At 37.9% G+C, this 20,921-nt stretch overlaps 1 long non-coding RNA gene across 1 annotated transcript; it reads left to right on the top strand.

Annotated features, from left to right (window-relative positions):
• The first annotated feature begins 2,845 nt into the window (after positions 1–2,845).
• On the top strand, positions 2,846–6,081 carry LOC139126847 (uncharacterized). Its single transcript, XR_011550825.1, has 2 exons — positions 2,846–2,916; positions 4,119–6,081. It is a non-coding gene; the product is annotated as an uncharacterized lncRNA (long non-coding RNA).
• Positions 6,082–20,921: the final 14,840 nt, after the last annotated feature.

The raw sequence follows: 20,921 nt of genomic DNA, 5'->3' as shown, positions 1-20,921 counted from the left end.
CTTGGCGCTTGGATGTTGACATTAAAGCCAGGGAAGCTCTCATAAACCTTGTAACGTCTTCAAGTTCGATATAAAGATACATGATCAGGGCACTATATAGCATTAACAATAATGGATCTTATGATTTTCAACACTGTACCTTTCATAGAAATTGGCAGTTTTGACGTCATACGGCATGCTGGTATTTAATACTTAAAGTTTGATAAGATTAGGGCTTCGGACAAAACTAACAAAGTGTTAGGCTGATGATTTTCCAAAACATACACTATAAAGAAACACTTTTAAAGTATTGTTGACAGTATTAAATACATACCTATTACTGCTATTTAATGATTCAAAATTTATAAACAGATACAAGAATAAGGCTTGTAATAGAGTAAACCGGAGAAAGGAAGCTAATACTTTTTCGAAAATATACATCCCGGCATCAAGGAAAAGAATTTAGACATAGCAATAGTGAAGCATATATTTATTTTAATTATCAAGGGATACTGTAGAGGACATAAGGGAACTTGAGGGGGATCAAATGCACTTTATTCAATTTAATGGTTGTGAAACACTGCAGTTCTCGTGTGACATAGTCTGTTTGGCAAGGGACATTTTAGAGGCAACCCAGGACACTTTTGGAGTCAAACAATTTTCTAGATTTCGGTGTGCTAGTTATGTTTGGTAGTGCAAGAAAATTATAATAGGATAATCAAGGAACATCTTAGAGGTCATAGGACACTTGCGAGGTCAAGCACTGTTATATAAAGCAGTGTAGGATTTCGGTGATTAAGGGACACTTTAGAAGTTAAAATATTTTTTTCCATTAAATAAAAGTAACTGGATACAGCAGTGGAAGCATGTTTTTATGAGAATTATCACGAGACACTGTAGCGGTAAACTGGGGCTCCTTTCAATAAGATACTAATTGTTGGACAAGGCATTCACCGAGGATACTTTTGAAAAAAAGAATTAGCTTAAATTTTATAAAGCAGTGGGAGAATGGAATCATCAGAAATATCAGGGTCACTTACATGTACTAGGTCAAATGTATATTTTCTATTCAATACTGTGTATAGGGCAAAGCACAGGAAGTGTACAACAAGCTAATTAGCAAGAGAAGTTTTTAAGTCAAACCTATCTTTTTAATTTAAAGTGTACTATGATAAGATTTGCAAGACCTACGTAAGTGGTCAGCTGGAAACGTTTCGACGTCAAAAATGACTTTAATTAGACAATACGGTGTTTTCAACCGGGTTAGAACACTCGGCATAAGCCAGTCTCCGAGCGCAGAAGCCACAGGTAGAACCGCTGGGCAAAATCCCCACAAAAGTAGTTTGCTATAGCAGTTGGAGCAAATATTCATCAGGATTGTAGAATTACACTTTAGAGCCTCTGGTCAGCGGAGACACTCTCTGAAGTCAATTTTGTTTTTCAATTCGGTACTGGTGGTCAGCCAAACAAGTGGAAGAGTACTATAATGACATAAGCAAGGGAGACTTAGTCAAACATTTCGATTAAATTCAATGCTGCTGGTTTTCTATGGAAGTGGTAGCATATATAGAATACTCAGATAAAAAAGGGACTGTAGAGGTCATGGAACTGGTAAAATGTTGACATATCCAAAATGTACCTAAATAGTACACTAAATGCGTGAAAAGCTACACTGATATAAGATTATAATTGCCACTCTAATACTTAAACAAAGGACACTTTGGCAGCCTCTGTCATGTAGGAAGAGCATACAGCAACGTAATAGCATCCTCTAGCCGAGGGATTCTTTAATCGCAAGAAAATGTTAATTAAATTGAATAGTTAATCATGAAAAAGTTCATAGTACTACTCTTTTAAATAATAATATTGGTTTCATTTTATACCAATGCAAAGTACATGATTGATCTTTTTGCTGGCCATATGTTAATCTGTGTGCTTAGCTATAAGAAGGTCAGTGGCCAATCGTCAGTAACTAGTGCAGAAAAAAGTTGCAAAACATCAAAAATTAAGATGTGATATCCGTAATTCTGGTAACACATTTGACCAATGTATCATCTCCAATACAGTAAGTTAAATGTAATATGACAAAATTATTCAAAATTGAAAATCTATAGCAAACAGGGTACCAAAAGCAAGATACAAGTGAGAGCAAACAATCGGAGTAAAACTTAAGTTGCCCACGCGGCAATACTTGAAAATGCAAGATTAATTGAATAATATAATTTTTTTCAACATAACAATTACCAAACAAAGGATTTGTGTACCTATGATATCAAAAAAAATCATGGGATCTCTGAAGTTATATTGGCTCACTGGAAGACCAAAATGTCTCCATTGACAGTGATTACATGACAAATGAATATCAATCACTCTTTTATTAGAGTAAACGAAGCAAGACACAATAGTTTTAAAATGGATAAACAATATGCATTAGAGTTAGAGAAATTTAACTTGTGAAGTGTAACTTTGGAATTAATTTTGTTGTGACATGAATTATTCTAGATGGCTTGTTTTGTTGAACTATTATGCATTTCAAATTGTGGAGTGGTAATGACATGAGTAGGTCAAAGTAGGGTTGAGAGCAAATCTTTGTTAATTACATGCTTGTGAATCAAGTTCGGCTATTAATTATGGTCAGCCCTTCAGAAATCTGTGGAGAGAAAAAGGGATATATATATATTATATATATATATATATATATATATTATATATATATATATATATTACAATATATACATTATATATTATATATATTACTATCTATATTATAAGAAGTTACACTGTAAGGAATTTTATCTATGCAAATGTTACCCTACAGCGCCATCTGTGGCAGAGGTCACATTTCTCCCAGTCTTGTCCTCTTTTGCATCAGGACGCCCGCCAGACAACATCGCCATTTTTCGGCTCTACCCTTGATCAGTTTTAACATCACACACGGTATTTAATAATCCTTTTTCACAAGACACCATGTCCCCTATCCGCGTACTACTTCTGGGACATTCTTTCATACGCCGTCTAGGGGAATATACGCGCAGAAACTCACTCAGTAATTTCTGTTTGTCCGGAGTGCATGTCTTTGTGAGGGGTATCAGCGGAGGTACCCTACGTTCTCTGAGTATGTCGTACGTGAGAGACGTGTCGCCGGATATAGTATTTTTAGACATCGGTACAAACGATCTCTGCAGTGTGTATAGTTCACCCGAGGCTATTGCTCAGAGGATTATTTTATTCGTGCAGAATCTCCATCGGCATTTCAGCGTTCGAGTTGTAATTGTTAGCCAGGTTTTGCATCGTGCCCGGTGTCCGGAAAACATCCGGGACTTCAATGCACGTGCAGACGCGCTGAACGAACAATTGAGGGAGTCTTTGGCGGGAAATCCCTTTGTGTTTTTCTGGTCACATGTCGGGTTATGGCGGTCATCGCTACCAGTATTCCACGGGGATGGGGTACACCTTAACGAGCTGGGCATTCGCCGGTACTATCGTAGTGTACGAGGTGCTCTACTTCGCGCTTGTCGAGCATTGGCATAGTACGTCGCCATGCCTTCGATCATTATATTTTTCTTGTAGTATAGCTGTGGTCGGAATGTCGACAGAGTGGCATCAGACCAGGGCTTGGGAATCGTGTGTGAATCTTGTTACATACCACTCCCCACGCGGCTTGTTTTACTGCGGTGCTTACAGCCCATGACAGGTCCCCATGTCGGGTGTTGCTGTTTTACAGCTTGTTTATTTTTCCACTTCGGTGGAATGTCAGCTGCTCTGGTAGCGCTGTCTTTTTTTTCCACATTGTTGGATTCAGCTGTGTTTTTCAGCTTGTATTTTTGCCGTTCATTGTTGGGATCGGCTGGGCACGCAACTTTGACTTTTTGGCTGCGGAAGGGGTGTATGTATTTTATTTTCAGGGCAGCGTCCCTGAGCGGATTCTCCATGCCGTGGATCTTGCTGCCACTCAACCACAGTTTTTCTTTTGCCTCATTACATGCAGTCGTGCATATGTCCAATTGAGGGAACGGGCAATTTCAGCTTTTTGCCTTAGTTTTGCAATAGCTTCACATGTGACCAGCTGTCAAAAGTTTTGAACTATGGGTATTATAACCCCTTAAGTGGAACTCAGACAATTTCCTTTTTCTGCCTAGTTTTCATTTTCTTAGCTCATAGGCATGGCTTGAGGCAAAAAGATAACCCAGAAGAAGGCAGCTGACTCCAGTACCACAAGTAAAAGAGCAAGTCGAACGGCTACAGCAGCCAGTACTAGGGCTACAAAGCAACGGGAACATCGTCAGCAGCAGTGGCTACAGCAGCCAGTAATAGAGTGACAAGGCAACAGAGAACATCAACATCATCAGGGCAAACACCTAACAACACAGCAGCATTACAGGCAACATTGCAGAACACTATACAAGCACTGAATACTGTAGCCGACAAGCTGATGGGAGTTCCTTCAAACCCAGCGCAAAATATGTCGCAAACAACAAGTGAACAGCAAGTACTTAATGCATAAGGGTTCTTTGACCTCTATCACAGGTAACAGTGGGTTGGGCAATGATGCAAGGCCAAATAATATGTGCAACCTGTGCAGAACACCGTCAACAGTGTTGTAGGTGGCATTGCACAGCCCCCTGATGGCACGGGGGTCAACTGACGGCTGTTGGAGTCAGTCACTTCACTAGCTTGTCTGTGCCACTTGGTGCAACCCTTTCCGACAAAGTTAGGCAAAAAATTTGGTCTGGTGATTTCATAGAGTTCAGCGCCCTGCTATCTAAAACCAAGCAGGAGCAGTATACATTATGTGTCCAAAATCCAGGTGACAGTGACACTCCATCCTTTCAGTTGGTTCCCACTGAAAAACATATCCCCATCAATTCTATTGACAAATGGATTTCAGCTTTTCAGGGTTTTGTAGCTGTGTATACTTCCAAATTCCCCCATGAGGCCCCCGCTCTGATGAAATACTTGGAAGTTATTCGTAATTTGGCAGCTTCAGGAGGTAATTGGAGGTTTTACGATGTTAATTTCCGTTTGATGAAACAGTCAACCCCTTTACCATGGGACCAGATTCACATTGAGTTATTCCTACGGGCCCGTACTCCCATTAAAGAAAGTGCAGAGTTTCACAAGCACAATAGGCATCTTTTTCGTGGAAGCCTCGAAAAGGGTGTCTGCTGGAATTTCAGTGCCGGAAAAACATGTACAGGGTGTTCATATGAACACAAATGTTCCAAATGTGGCGGGGCACATCCAGTCACTGGGTGCAGGGCCACCAAGCCAGGGCAATCACAAACAGCTTTGTCCAAAGCAAATGCAGGACAACCTGCCAAACAGCACACCCCCTTTCCCAGCCAGCAAGCTACCAACGCCAATAAAAGTTAGCTCATTCGCAGGCTTTTTACAGGGCTATCCTAATGACTTGGCATCATATTTGCTACATGGTTTCACGTTTGGTTTTTCAATTGAGTTTGTTGGAAAATATTGCAAAATGTAAGTATGATTTAAACATAGCATCTTCATTAAGTAAAAGTATATTATGTTAAATGCAACTTGGATTAAATCCACTCCGTTCAGTTTTGTTCATGGCCTAATCATTAAAAGGCATTAAATGTGTAAATTAGCTAAATATAATGCTCATAAACTTCAAGCATTACTTAAAGTAAGTATATCTGCTGAAGCTTAGAAGTCATATCAAATTAAGTTAATATCATACAAGATTCACTTTCGACATATAGCCCAAGTACACAATTTCATAGGTATAAGTTGTTAATCAATACTTCATGGTCATCATATTTTAGAGTGAAAAAATCTAAGTATGACCAATGTACTAAAGAAGATCAATCAAATGCCTTTCGATACACTGCCTTATTAAAGTTTCATTAAATATGCAAATTATCTATTGATTAAAATGTCATAGATATGACACTGTTACTAAAACTAATACTAGATATGAACATGACCGATTTAAATCGGTGCGCTAAATATTGGTAGACTAATTACAGAAATTACTTTAATCTGTAAATTAGCTTGAATCAAGAATCTCACTGTTCGTGGCCGAACCGTTTATGTTTTGAACACTACAAATGAAAATAAAAGCCAAGACAACGGAGATTGAAGGGCTGCACTCTTTACATTTGTGTATATGTAAAGCCTGAATCGGTTGAAGTATAGAACTAATGAAGTCATAGTGTGTTGTTGTTAATGTTAGGCCCGACACCATTATTCGCTAAAATTACCAGGAGAACACCCAGACGAGTATTGTTGCAATATTGCATCACATTGTTGCACCAAAATCAATCCATTCCAATGCTAGAATCTGCATGCTGAAGCTGAACGGAACGGAATATTGCAAGCATAATGTAAATGAAGCGAACAAAAATTACTATTTTGGACACTGTCAAATCCCTGGGGTCCCTGCCTTGCGTACCGTAGCGACCGAATTCTCAGCTTCCGGGATATGACGTTCGATCAATTTCCCCTGTTACCCCGCACTCCCCTCATAATAGAAGAAAACTGATAAGGGCGACATTTTTAATTTTTGTGTTTCTCATCTTCCGACCGACCGTTAATTTCAACTTCCACATGAAAATAAAAAACCTCTTTCATTCGCGCCGCCTCTGAGGCGACCATCCCAGCGTGCATTTTTCATCTAGGCTGCGCGATTGTGCAATTCCCCCTCTGTGGTGTGCTGGGAGCAGCAAATTGTACATAGGAGGGACGACCAATCGCTCTCTGTGCTGGCTGGAATGGCATTTCTCTTTCATAGGTGTCACACTTCAATGCATTTGACTTGTCATTGGCGTCTGTTAGTAATAGTGTGGCAACAGGCATTATATAGCTGCAAGAACATATACATGAAAGGAACCAATTTTAGTTCGATTTTGATACTTTTTGAACTGCTTCAATAAAATGCTGTTGAAACAATACCACGCGTTATTAGGTTGATTTTGCATATTAAAGCCTATCAGCCATTTAAGAGTTACGTTCAAAAAAGTTCATTGCCCTAGCTCAATAAGGTTTCTGTGTCACATTTATCTCTATACGATCGAAGAAAGGAGAAAACTTAAGTTTTTGTTCATGGTATGAATATTCACAATACTATGAAAATAATGCGGGTAGCAAAAATTGACACGAAATATTGGACTTTAGTGTTACAGAAACGTACAGTTTAATTTCGGGAATGGCATTGGAACTGTGATGAGACTGCATGCAATGAAAGTCACAAGAAGCTTTGATATCAATGGTCCAGTTTTTGAATTAATGAACAATCACAGATTTGTTGTTCAGGCAAATAAACTCTAACGTTAACTGTCGGTGACAACCATCCTTTCCGTTTTTTATTTTCCCATTCTAAATTGACTGACAAAAAGCAATTAGAGCAAATCTGACATCCAGAAACTCTGCATTCAAAACATGACCCAGACCAGTCCGACCCCCTAAGTTGTTCGTTTTAACTCTACAACACCAGCTTGGTCACTAGAAAAAGAGAGCTAACTGGTATGTATAGGGCAATGTTGAGCCAAACTTTACAGTGGTTAGTATGATATAACAGTAAAAATACGACAAACAAGAAAATTATTTTTTTCAGAAGCTACAAAACATTCCTTTATAACTAGTAAAGAATTTTTCTTTCTTTGTGTAAGAGAACACAGCTCAGTTAAAAATGAAAATAAAATCCCTTGCAGGTACGGTGGGAATGGCTAGCTGTTGTTATTATGCTTGAATGTACTTCAAGCCTAAAGAAAGCAAACATACAGAATATGTACAAAAAAACATACACAATACTGTAGCATACAAAATATGCTACCATTTTTTCAGGAATATTAATGCTTATGAATATTAATGAGCTATCCGCAAATTCTTGGAATCCCTGTAAATTCACAACAGTGATACTCAAATTTATTGAATTTTGAAAAAATGCTATAGAGGATAGTGTTTGCAGCAAGCAGCTTGGATTGTATTATGTGTATTACAAGTGACATCATTTCAACATTAAAACTTACGTGTAAAGAATATGTGTCAGTTAAATCCCCCCCCGAATTTTAAAATCCCCCTCAAAATTTTTGTAGAGGGAACTTGTCCTAGTGTAGCATCCTAGATGAAACACTGTAATGTACTTATAAATTTTAGAGACTATAATGAGAGATTACTGAACTGAAAGGCAAGAAATTGCAGCGACTAATAAGAAATTGCACTGACTGGACGGAAAGAACTTGAACTAAAACAAATACACATTTTTTGTACTTAAAATTGTTCAGACTGAACGGTCAAAAAATCGAACTGAAACAAATAGAGATGTTTTTGCCTTTTTTTTAGTCCCCACGGACACCGTCCGGGGGGACTTATAGGTTTGGTCATGTCCGTGCGTGTGTGCGTCCGTCCGTCCGTTCACGCAGATATCTCAGAGATGCAAGGAGCGATTTCATTCAAACTTGGTACAAGGATTACTTTATATGTCATACAGATGCACGTCGATTTGTTTTGTGATACAATCCAATATGTCCGCCAGGTGGTCATTTTATTACGATTTTTTCATGTACAGAGCCATAACTCAGACATGTTTCAACCGATTTTATTCAACATTGGTACTAGGACATTGACCGATTTCATAGATATGCACGTCGATTTGTTTTGTGATACAATCCAATATGGCCGCCAGGCGGCCATTTTATTACATTTTTTCATGTACAGAGCCATAATACTCAGGCATATCTCAACTGATTTTATTCAAACTTTGTACAAGGACATTAACTTATGTCATACATATGTACGTCAATTTGTTTCATGATATGATCCAATATAGCTGCATGGCAGCCATTTTGTTACAATTTTTTCGTGTCCTTAGCCAAAACTTTGGCACGTTTCAACTGATTTTATTCGCTGATTTTATTCAAACTTAGTACAAGGACATTGACCTATGTAATAGCCACAAATTAATACAACGTCAAATGTGATGAAACTTGATACAGATGTTGATTTCATAGTGTTGTAAATAATGCATCAAACTTTAAATTGTTTTGCAACATCCTGTTGATTAATTCCTATTTGGCTCATTTTATGAACTTTAGGATGGTGGCCTACATTGGTTTTATGTTTTCATCACCATGGAACTCATCCTTGGCCATTGAGCGCCATCTGTATCAAAGTATTTTTATAACAGACCTAATTAATGAAGAGGACTCTATCGTCTCTGAGGACATGTAATCAAAGTACTCATTTTCAAGTGGGGACTGTGTCATCAACGATGACTTGTTTTATTTGCCCCCCCCCCCCCCCCCCCACCTGCTTTAGTTTCCTCTGGAGATAAGAAACAAAAAAGTTGGGTTCCCTAAGTGCAATAACAAAAAACGAGGTAAAACCTTGCTTTCATTTACCATAACAGCGGGAACAGAAACAAAGAACTATTGGTTCAAAGTGAGAATAATATTTGATGCCCGTTTGCTATACAAAGTCTTCCAAAGTTACCGAGGCGTTAAAACAAATTCTGTTTTCGATGATGTTCGCGCTGTATAACTCTAGAATCATATTTGAACATTAGGCTTTAACATGCAAAATACGAAAGTAATAAAAATAATTTCACAATCTTGCACAAGAAGACACTGTGGCGATATAAGGCTTAGGAAACAGGGCCTCCGGCCCATGCATTGTGTCCAAAAAGTATCTATTAGCTACGGAGTTGTGGTTCATTCATGATGTTTATGACTCCGGGGCCGTTATCCGTGTTTTAATGCATCTGTAATATAAATATTGACATACAAATGTATCAAAGTTTACAAACTTTACAAATTCAACATAGCTGACGAATTTTGTGATTCAATAATGGTTTGGACTTTAGAGAATAACGTTCAGAGGTAATATATTGCAACAGCGAAATGTCTGGCCGCGGGTTTTCGGAATTCAGACTGGTCTGCTTTAGTCCGAAAAAAAACCCCGCTAGTCTCCATAGTTACAATGCAAATTTTCGGCCTTGACGAGGTCATATTCCAATCCGCGGTCGCTGTTTTTAACATTAGGACACTGTGTGAATTGAAAATTGGAAGTCAAATTAAGCATTAATGCCAGGGACCGAATTAAACTTTCTCTAGCTCTCTACCCGAGCAATATGACAAAAATTACATGAGTGTGTTTATTTTACGCATTCGACACCCTCACTTATGTTTTTGCTGTCGTCTTGAACATTGCAACTTTCTCAATGGGGAATTTGGCTTGCTGGATGGACGTCTTTTTATTAGTGTTTCTTGGATGGTTAAGTATTATTATTTAGTATTACTATATATTTTATCTACACAGGAGGTACGTTTGTTCGGGAAAAAAAACTTGGATGGTTAAGTATTATTATTTAGTATTACTATATATTTTATCTACGCAGGAGGTACGTTTAATCGGGAAAAAACTGGTCTGCTTACAAAACTCTTGGATGGTTAAGTATTATTATTTAGTATTACTATATATTTTATCTACGCAGGAGGTACGTTTAATCGTACGTTTAATCGGGAAAAAAAACTATAACGTCCTGTAGACGACATACTGCCAAAGTATATTAATTCAATTTCACGATCACTTCAGCATCAATGCGACCATCCAACGTTTATTCAGAAAAAATTGTGAACATTGGAGAAGGGATGTGGCGAACGTAACGAGGTGTAGTGAGGTGTTGTAGGCTGTAAGATGGTCACTTTTTACTTGCCAGAGAGACACTGATCTTGTAGCGTAGTTAACAACGTGTAGCGAAGTGTAACAAAGTCTAGAAAACAAATTGTTAAAAAGTAGTGAAGGAGGTGTAGCGAACGTATCAAAGTGTAGCGAGGTGTCGGCGGCTGTAAGATGGACACTTTTTCCTCGCCTGAGAGACACTGATCTTGTAGCGATGTTAACAACGTGTAGCGAAGTGAAACCAAGTCTAGATAAAATTTGTGAAAAAATGAGAAGGGGCTGTAGCAAACATAACGAAGTGTAGCGAGGTGCTGTAGGCTGTAAGATGTTCAATTTTTCCTCGCCTGAGAGACACCAATCTTGAAGCGTAGTTAACAACGTGTAGCGAGTTGTAACCAAGTCTAGAAAAAGTTTTCTGAAAATATGAGAAGGGGGTGTTGTGAACGTAACGAAGTGTTGTAGACTGTAAGATGGTCACTTTTTCCTCGCCAGAAAGACGCCAATCTTGTAGCGTAGTTAACAACGTGTAGCGAAGTGTAACGGAAACTAGAAGTAAAATTTTTTGAAAATTGGAGAAGAGGGTGTAGCGAAAGAACGAAGTGTAGCGAGGTGTTTGGGGCTGTAAGATGGTCACTTTATATTCGCCAGAGAGAACCAATCTGGAAGCGTAGTTAATAACGTGTAGCGAGATGTAATGGAGACTAGAAGTGACATTTTGTGAAAAATGAGAAGGGAATTTAGCGAACGTAACAAAGTGTAGCGAGGTGTTGTAGGCTGTAAGATGGTCACTTTTACTAGCCTGAAAGACACCAATCTTATAGAGTAGTTTACAACGTGTAGCGTAGGGTAACCTAGTCTAGAAAAATTTTGTGAAAATTGGAGAAGGGGGTAGCGAATGTAACGAAGTGTGGTGACATGTTGGGGGCTGTACGATGTCGCCTGAGAGACACTGATCTTGTAGCGTAGTTAACAACGTGTAGCGAAGTGTAACAAAGTCTAGAAAAACTTTGTGAAAATTGGAGAAGGGAGTGTCCCGAACGTAACGAAGTGTAGGCTGTAAGATGGTCACTTTTTACTCGCCAGAGAGACACCAATCTTGTAGCGTAGTTAACAACATGTAGCGAAGTATAACTAAGTCTAGATAAAGTTTGTGAAAATATGAGAAGGGGATGTAGCGAACGTAACGAAGTGTAGCGAGGTGCTGTAGGCTATAAGATGACCACTTTTTACTCGCCTGAGAGACACGATCTTGTTGCGTTGTTAACAACGTGTAGCGAATTGTAACCAAGTCTAGAAAAATTTTGTGAAAATTGGAGAAGGGGGTGTAGCGAACGTATTGAAGTATAGCGAGATGTTGTAGACAGTAAGATGGTCACGTTTTAGGGAAGTTTACCCGGGTGTAGAGAATTCAATTTTTTTGAAAATTTGAGAGAGAGGGGGTTTAAAAATGTAGCTGCTTTTGCATTACGTTAATTCAAGTGAATAAAAAAAGTTACTGGGTGTTGTTAAAAATGTCTACCAACTCGAACATGTTAAACGCGAAAAATTGTCACTTGTAGTATCCTGTAGGCTCTATAGAAAACCTTTTTTTGAATTTTTAAATAACGGGAAATTCCTCTTATTTCCTTCTCTCTTGTTCGATCAAAACCCTTGATCTGAGGTAAATTCTGTAACCTTCGTACGGAGCGATTTAACCTCGCGAAGACACTGTAAAGCTTACTGAGCACTCTCACATGCATAATTACTAACAAGCACACTTCACATAGTACGCAAATACTAACACAGCAACCAACTTATACGTCGGTAAATTGTGAAACAGATAGCCTTCCGACAGCAAATGCATAAATTGGTTCTCCAGTATGGATGCCCTTTTATTTTCAGGTAGAGCATTTCCAATAAGGCATATATTTGTCAGGGAAACACTGATAGTTTCATCAAAGTTTGTGATGACAAAAAATAAAGCAGCTTTTGAAAAGGATATTATTGTATTATTGCACTGTGACGGTGATTAAATTGAAGAGGATAAACTAATCAAAGTAAACCGCGTATTTAAGGAAATGGCATCTTTATCAAGAACAACAAGTGAAAATGAAGTTAATTTCCCAAATACCACTCACACGTCACGAATCGGCTCTTCAATATATTTCATTTGCAATTTACTCAAACAATTGACAATAAGAATGTATCAACGACGATGGACAGAGAGACAGACACTGAACAAATTAGAAAAATACATTTACAGCTGTTTTGCAGTAAAACAACGAAAACATAGCAGCCTCAAAGTTCCATGCACCAAAAGATGAAACGTCTCTATCAAATCATACACATTGCAGAAAGCGATACACGGGTTGGTAGGAGCTGTTCAGTGCTTCCCCGCCTGCTCAGTATCTGTTTTCTCTGAAGCGACAGCACTCAATAGCTTTAAATTTAGTTTTAAAGTGTACATGCAGTTTGGGTCTGTGACAGTTTTTCTGAGATATTAATGTTATAGCTCATGAAATATGAAAATGAGTTCGAACAATAAAAGAATTAGAAAAAAAATAAAAGCCAAAACTACCCGACCAAGGCCTTTTACATGTTCCCAAAATATAGCCTTACTTGGTCGCAAATCTAAGTCGTTTAAGGAAAAGCAAAGTTGATAAAACGGTATATAAATAAACATAGGGAGTGATCGCTCTAGGGCTTTAAAATTTTGTTATATTTTTTTTGGTGTTGTTTTGTTTTAGTTTTCTGAAACCAAGTTGATGACATAACTAATAGGCAATTGAACAAACATAATCCTAATTGTAGTAAAACTTTCTAAAATAAGAAAGTATTTTCTCTGTAGTCTTAATGTCGTATGAGCAAACTGTCGTTACAAACAACATTTCTTCTTCTTTTTGTGTCCAAAAAAATTAGTTTGATCCTGAAAGGGGATGAAAACATAGTGACTTTGCACAAACAATTGTTCAAACTTCATTACCCCTCCTAATGTACATGTGTCCGTTACTGAAAGGTTCGAATACATTTATAAACAATTCCGTACAAAGGAAAATTATAAAGGTGGGGTGATCATGTCAAATGACGGAATGGAAGGGATAGGAATACCCGTGGTGTGCTGAATATGACTCCGTTCTACGGCCTCTAAAATGAACCATTTCATAAACAGATTTAAAAATATGTGAGATGACATCTTTCCCATCTCGGGTAGAATTCATTGATTAACCGATCGACCAATAAGTTAGATGATTAATCAGCTTCTCCGATAATGAGTCATGCTGTCGAGCGTCTGCAGTGTCGCGTTTATCTTAGAAAGGGCGATACAATCTGTGATACATTGCGGTCAGTCAATACAAATAGAATAATGTAGATTAGGCTAATAATCAATTTTAAACGTTTGCTCACGTTGATGTAGTACGCTTTTAGTCCTTTTCGAAATTAACAAGTTTTCAACTTTGGTGAAATTATGAGAAATTTGTATAAACCCTTGTGAGGATGGTAAATCAGTGGCTCATTGCGACCAGTCGATATTCCAACTTATTCATACAAATATTAGGCTAATTATCAATTTTGAAACGTTTCTTCACGTTGATGAAGCGCTTTTTTGTCCTTTTTGAAATGAACAAGTTTTCAACGCTGGTGAAATTATGATAAATTGGTAAAAACGTTTGTGAAAATGGTACTTTGCAACCAGTCAGTATTTTCATATAAAAACTTCATCATAAAGGCTAGTTGTCTCAGAAAAGTGCCTATTTTCACTTATGTTAGGTAACTTTGTGTAGTGTGATGCTCACCTTTCAAAACTGCAAGTGGGAATTGGCGACTGCAACCTTATTTCCAATTTGCCATTTTTCGATTGCCTATTGAGTTTAGGCGTGGTCCATGCTAAGAAGAGTCGGAACACGAGACGAGTTATCATGAAAACTTGATTGATATCTAAGCATTCCCCTGAATATCACGATTAAGCTAATCAATAATGTCATGAATGTTTCATCGTTACATTCCGTGAACTTCGCCACCTAATATTATGAAGCAGCCTATTCCTGATAGTGTACGTTGACAGAGTACGTGAATTGTTCATTTTCGCCACCGTTGTGCTGATGCAACTTCTACGGTGCAAAATTGATATATGAAGTTGATCAACGCGCCGCGGTCTATCACTCCGGTAAAATACTAGCGCTACCTGCGTACCTTGTTACTGTGACGAGGGAACCAATCATTGGCACATATTTTAGAAGATTAAATAATTTTATTCAGCCACAGGAAGTTTTCCTATTTTGAAATGCCATGCCGGTCAAGATATTTACCATCGGGACTGTTAAGTTTTACAACTTGACTGGTTCCTGCTGCTGCTCCTGGTTTACGTTGAACCGTTGGCTATCTAAATTGAGTTGCCAACACTCAGCTGGGATCATCTGCTGAGCGGTAATACCTACCAAAAAAAATCAAGTCTGCGAGAATTGAGACATAGTCTGGCGTCTTGTCCTGTAGTCAAAACCAATGACGCCCACCAGATCCAAACACACCTGACAGCCAGCACACTTGCTGATATTATAAGTGATATATACAACGTCACTGTTTGGTTCAATCTGATTGACTGTTTCGAGGTGTCCATTATTTACATGGGGGGTTCCCAATAGACCACGCCTAAACTCAAATAGAAATTAGGATTTTGGATCGAATTTGCGGTTTGCTTTTCAACATGGCAGGAGGCCAATATAAATTGAAATGCGATTTGACTTTTGGAAAGTTAAAAAAGAAAATAATTAGGTATTAGCTAAGCAGAATTTTGAAAAAGATATGATTTTCAAATATTGAATGAAGTTTTCCAAGCAAAATTCTGATTTGCCGCAAGGTAACATACTCACAAGTCTTTTTAGTTATTTCTCACACTTTAACTTGTGGCAAAATTTGATACATTTAGAAAAGGGCCGCAATGCTCTTCATCTGCTCGCCTGAAATATTTTAAATTTGATAATTACCCTTAATTATATTCTTTTAATTGAATACCTAAATTAGAAAATGAACTGGCTGCAAAGTTCCACGGATTCGATACTCGGCGCTCATGCCCTTTTTTATCTTTCGTTTAACGCGATACACAGTAAACCGGCCGTTACAATTTCCATTTGCACTTTTAAATGGTTTTCAAACCTTTATACTCACAGCCTAGCCTTGCGTTTAGCCGAGCGTCTTCAGTGGGTTAGAAAGACGAAGTTTTGTCTCCGTTCTTTCGAGTTGACAGGCACCCTTGCTATTTAAGTTGTACAGTAAAACGGCTTTTGTTCCGTGTTTTAGTGTAATATTTACACCCTCAGATGCTAATCGTATGTAAGGCATAAGGACGAGTATACTATATCGTTTCTTGCGTGAGTTAAGTTGGAGGATATAGCTCGAATGTTTTCGCCCATAAAAGCGTCAATGTTTCTGTAACGTTGGCTCAAGCAACGAGTTTCCATTCATCTGGTAAGCTGTCAGGACTCAAAGGGTTCATTTATAGAATGAAATGCGTACAAATGTCGGCAATTTCATTCGTAATTCCGTTCATGGAACCTCACTTGAGATTATTCTTTGTTACAGAAGAGGAATAGGAGAAATATGGAATAGTGCAACTTTTAATTTCCTTCTGTACTTGATTATTGTTGTACTATTCAACCACGGTTTGTGGAGTGACCGTGGTGCAAGTATGGGAAATAAACAATCTGATTAAAATCAGATGTAGGGCATGGCGACGTCTCTTACTTGCGCGGTTTTCTCTTGCTGTCGCCTCTGAGAGGCGACAGCAAGAGAATACCGCGTACGCATAGGAAGACGTCGGCGTACTCTACATCTGATTTTAATCGGATTGGGGAAATAAACTACTGTTATACAAACTTGAGAAGATAGCTGGGAGGGTTACATTGGTACACGGTCCCTCCCGTGATTTGTAGTACATGTTACAGTTTCTTCTCACTTCCTTCTTTCACGTCAATGGGCTACCTACCGATTTACGTATTGATTATTTTGTCGCTATTCAGGCATTAAAAATACTGAATGGTTTTTCACCTGATTATTTACAGTTTCCATGTTTTTAGATGTATCATTTCAATACTCGAAGTAGGAATACCGAAAGTTTGTCACAGTTCAAAGCGAAGTTACCTAGTTTTGTAATTGATAAGTTGAAGAAAGAATGCTTAGATTAGGTTTCATTAATTATTGTTAACTTTCGTATTTTATATTAAATGAAGTCAAATTTCATATTTTCCTTGTTTATCTTTGCACTCGGAAGGTTCTGATGTAAATTATGATTTCAAATGGCAGAAAACATAAAACATGTAAACTATTTACAACCTTGATACGTGATTGCATATTTCATCATAATTTGACATATTAAATTAAGATCATCCATGGGAATATGTCTACTAAATGACAAAGCTATCAGACGAGTACTTCTTTAGAAACAATTTTTAACCAAAAATGACAAAAATTGCCCCCAAAAATACAAAATTGTGGATATCATTAGACTTCGAATGCATCACATTTCGATTAAGCTTCTGAACCTGTATACCAAATATCAAGGCTGACATGAAAATTATACCTCAATTTGTACACACCTAACATAATAACTTACTCAGTATACTTAAAGGAACCTACGCATATCAAGTTTCAACCAAATCTGACCTAAGGTTACAGAGTATTAGCAATGCCGGATTTTTCCTTTGTTCCCCGATTTGCATATTTTTGGTACTAACATTTGAACAATTTCTCAACTCCGCCCCTGCGTGCACCTGTACGTGAAAAACTAAGATGGTAGGTGCTGCGGTTTAGGAGTTTTTGATCTTAATTGACATACACACATTCATACACATACATACATACATACATACATACATATACACACACACACACACACACACACACATACATGTGAAAGGTGCGAACCGTGGACTTTGGTATGCAACCTCCAACTGTGGACATTTTTATTTAAAGGCCTAGGCTATTAATATTGCAATGACATAACCAACGAATGAAGACAATCTTGCTGAATTAGCAGTTTTTTGAAAATACCTTGTTTTACTAATGTGAATCTTTACATAGACAGTGTGGACACACCCAATATACACATTTTGTACAAACAACTATACAACTGTGGACACACAGTTGGCTTCAACTGTGGACACACAGTTGGCTTCAACTGTGGACACACAGTTGGCTTCAACTGTGGACACAACTTGATAAGCTGCTATTCAACTGTGGACACTGCCCAACAACATTTGAATGCAACTGTGAGTGCAAAAATCCTACAGCCATTTTGATGGACAACTCAAATATGGTTTACATCTGACAATACCGGTAGTATGGCATTAGAAATTCAGATACTTTAGAGGTTAAAGCAACAGTGTCGTCACATAGGCATGTGTCAAACCAGAGTCTCTGGTGATGCTTGATCGTACCAAGCGCTATGCAAACTATTTATTCCACAAGCTGTAAATATTTTTAATGCAAATTTTAACAGAGGAATGAAGTATCCCATGTCAATTTTACTTTGTTTTTATGTTTGTGATGTTGTACTGTTTTACACGTATTTTAGCTTTTTAATTTGTGATTTAAATTGTTTTAGTGTTGTCAAGCAGGCGTTTAAATTTCCCTATTTTAGGGATTTAATAAAGTTTTTATCTTATCTTTATCTTATCTTATCTTATCTTATCTTATCTTATCTTATCTTATCTTATTTTAGTATACAATTAGGGGTGTACAAAATGAGATCGAAGACCCCTGAATTTTCATTATAGGGACAATGCAATGTGGCAATCTTACCCGAAAAGACGAATCAAACTGTTTACTATTTAGTACACCGTTAATATCCTGTTTCAGACATAATACCCCCAAATTACTATAGCAATCCGAGTCAGACTGGATACTCGGCTATGCGACATAACATAACAGTGGCCATTAACATTTTATAAAACACAGTACTCGCAATCAAAATGAAATTCAGCCAATACCGACTAAATATGGCCCTTATATATACTGGAGCTATCACAGGTCTTAGTTTTGTACTTTTTAGTTTGCCACGTATAATGTAGGGAAGCAAGCCACAATCATCGGTTTTGGATTCGATTCTCCAAAAGACGCAATTATTTTAAGTTTTAATGTTTCACAAGGCCATTTTCAATGACTTTCTCGATGTATAATTTACTTCTTCACTAATTGAATCAATCCCAACGAAATATGGACGATTATTACGAGAGATATGGCAGGGTCTTCGTGTTGTACATTTGGACCTGAAAAATGTCCAAAAGATTAGGTTATTTTGAAACTACGTCGAAAGTTACATGTAGTCCAAACTTTATTTTCGGTAAGGAATTGACTTCCGCCCACCGTTCTTGACAAAATAAGCCATTAATGGTGAAATAATACCCTTAAATACTGGAAATATCGCAGGTCTTCGTTTTGTACTTTTTAGTTTGCTATGTATAATGCTGGAAGGCAGGTCTTTAGGGTCTTGTTTTGTACATTTGCCCAATACTATTAGTAGGTTGTCATTAAACTATGTGAAATGTGACTCCACATACCGGCAATTGTACCTTTGACTTTGAGGGGTATAATGTACGAAAGCATCCCACTAGCATCGGTTTTGGATTGTTATTCTCAAATTAACACAATTATTTTTGTTTTATTTGCCCGTTTTTGATACTGTTATGGATATATAACTTACTCGTTCACGATTTGAATAAATCCCATCATAATATGGCACTTTGTTTACATTAGATATGACCTGAAAAATGCCCATAATAAGTACGTATTTTTTCCACCTGCTCTACATTTCAAATGCTGTGTATAATAAGCCTAAAAGGTAATATCTGAAATGTATCAAATTCTTTTTGGCAGGACTTTGTAATCACATGTGTAAAGTTTATTTTCCTGTAAATATTTTGCAATCTTTCAGAAGCTGTACCTAGCAGTAAATATAACGTTACCAGGCATGCATACTCTGTTAGTTTTCGCAAGTGTTGTCTTTTAGATCGCCAAAGCAATTATTTTAATCACCATTGGGTGTGTTTTTAACATTTAAAATGAACTAGGACTCACATGCTTCTTCGACATCACGTTGAGTTAAGAGTTGTCTTGTTTAATAGTAAACTATGTGCACCATGGTCATTTTGAATCAATTTACATGTGATGTCTATGAGGCCCCAGTCGGTGGTTTTAAACTTCTGGCATAGGATTTGGTTTATGAATCTTAACCTCAATTTTTAAAATATTTAAAGTTTTATGGGGGTTAATGTTGGTGTTGTTTTTCAGGAAGGGGTTGTTTTGGATAGAGCAATGGATATGCATTTACTTATTCATTATGAAAACCAAATAAAATATTGCCGTTTTGTACAGGAAATATGATTGATTATTTGCTTTGTACATGTGGATACATAATGTGGTGGGTTGCTATACAACTGTGGACACTCAGCATGGTGGATTGCTATATAAGTGTGGACACACATTGTTGGAAGCCTGCTATACAACTGTGGACACACAGCTTGGTGGGTTGCTATATTAACTGTGGACTTATAATGTTGGTGGGTTGCTATACAACTGTGGACACACACTGTGGTTGGTTGCTATACAACTGTGGACACACAACTTGGTGGGTTGCTATATTAAGTGTGGACACACAATGTTGGTGGGTTGCTATACAACTGTGGACACACACTGTGGTGGGTTGCTATACAACTGTGGACACACAACTTGGTGGGTTGCTATATTAACTGTGGACACACAATGTTGGTGGCCTGCTATAAAACTGTGGACACACCCTGTGGTGGGTTGCTATATTAACATTGGACACACACTGTGGTGGGTTGCTATACAACTGTGGACACACACGATGTTGGTGGGCTGCCTAACAACTGTGGACACACTGTGGTGGGTTGCTATACAACTGTGGACACGCAACTTGGTTAGTTGCTATACAACTGTGGACAAACAATGTTGGTGGCCTGCTATACAACTGTGGACGCACCCTGTGGTGGGTTGCTATATTAACATTGGACATACAATGTGGTGGGTTGCCATACAACTGTGGACACACACAATATTGGTGGCCTACTATACAACTGTGGACACACACTGTGGTGGGTTTCTATACAACTGTGGACACACACGATGTTGGTGGGCTGCCTAACAACTGTGGACACACTGTGGTGGGTTGCTATACAACTGTGGACACGCAACTTGGTGGCTTGCTATATTAACTGTGGACACAGTGTTGGGGGTCTGCTGTACAACTGTGGACACACAACTTGATGCTTCGCTAGTTAACAGTGGACACAATTTATATTTCTTTG

This window comes from Ptychodera flava, unplaced genomic scaffold (assembly GCF_041260155.1).
Source record: "Ptychodera flava strain L36383 unplaced genomic scaffold, AS_Pfla_20210202 Scaffold_136__1_contigs__length_136700_pilon, whole genome shotgun sequence".
NCBI classification, from domain to species: domain Eukaryota; kingdom Metazoa; phylum Hemichordata; class Enteropneusta; family Ptychoderidae; genus Ptychodera; species Ptychodera flava.
This window is presented reverse-complemented; position numbering and strand designations above follow the sequence as displayed.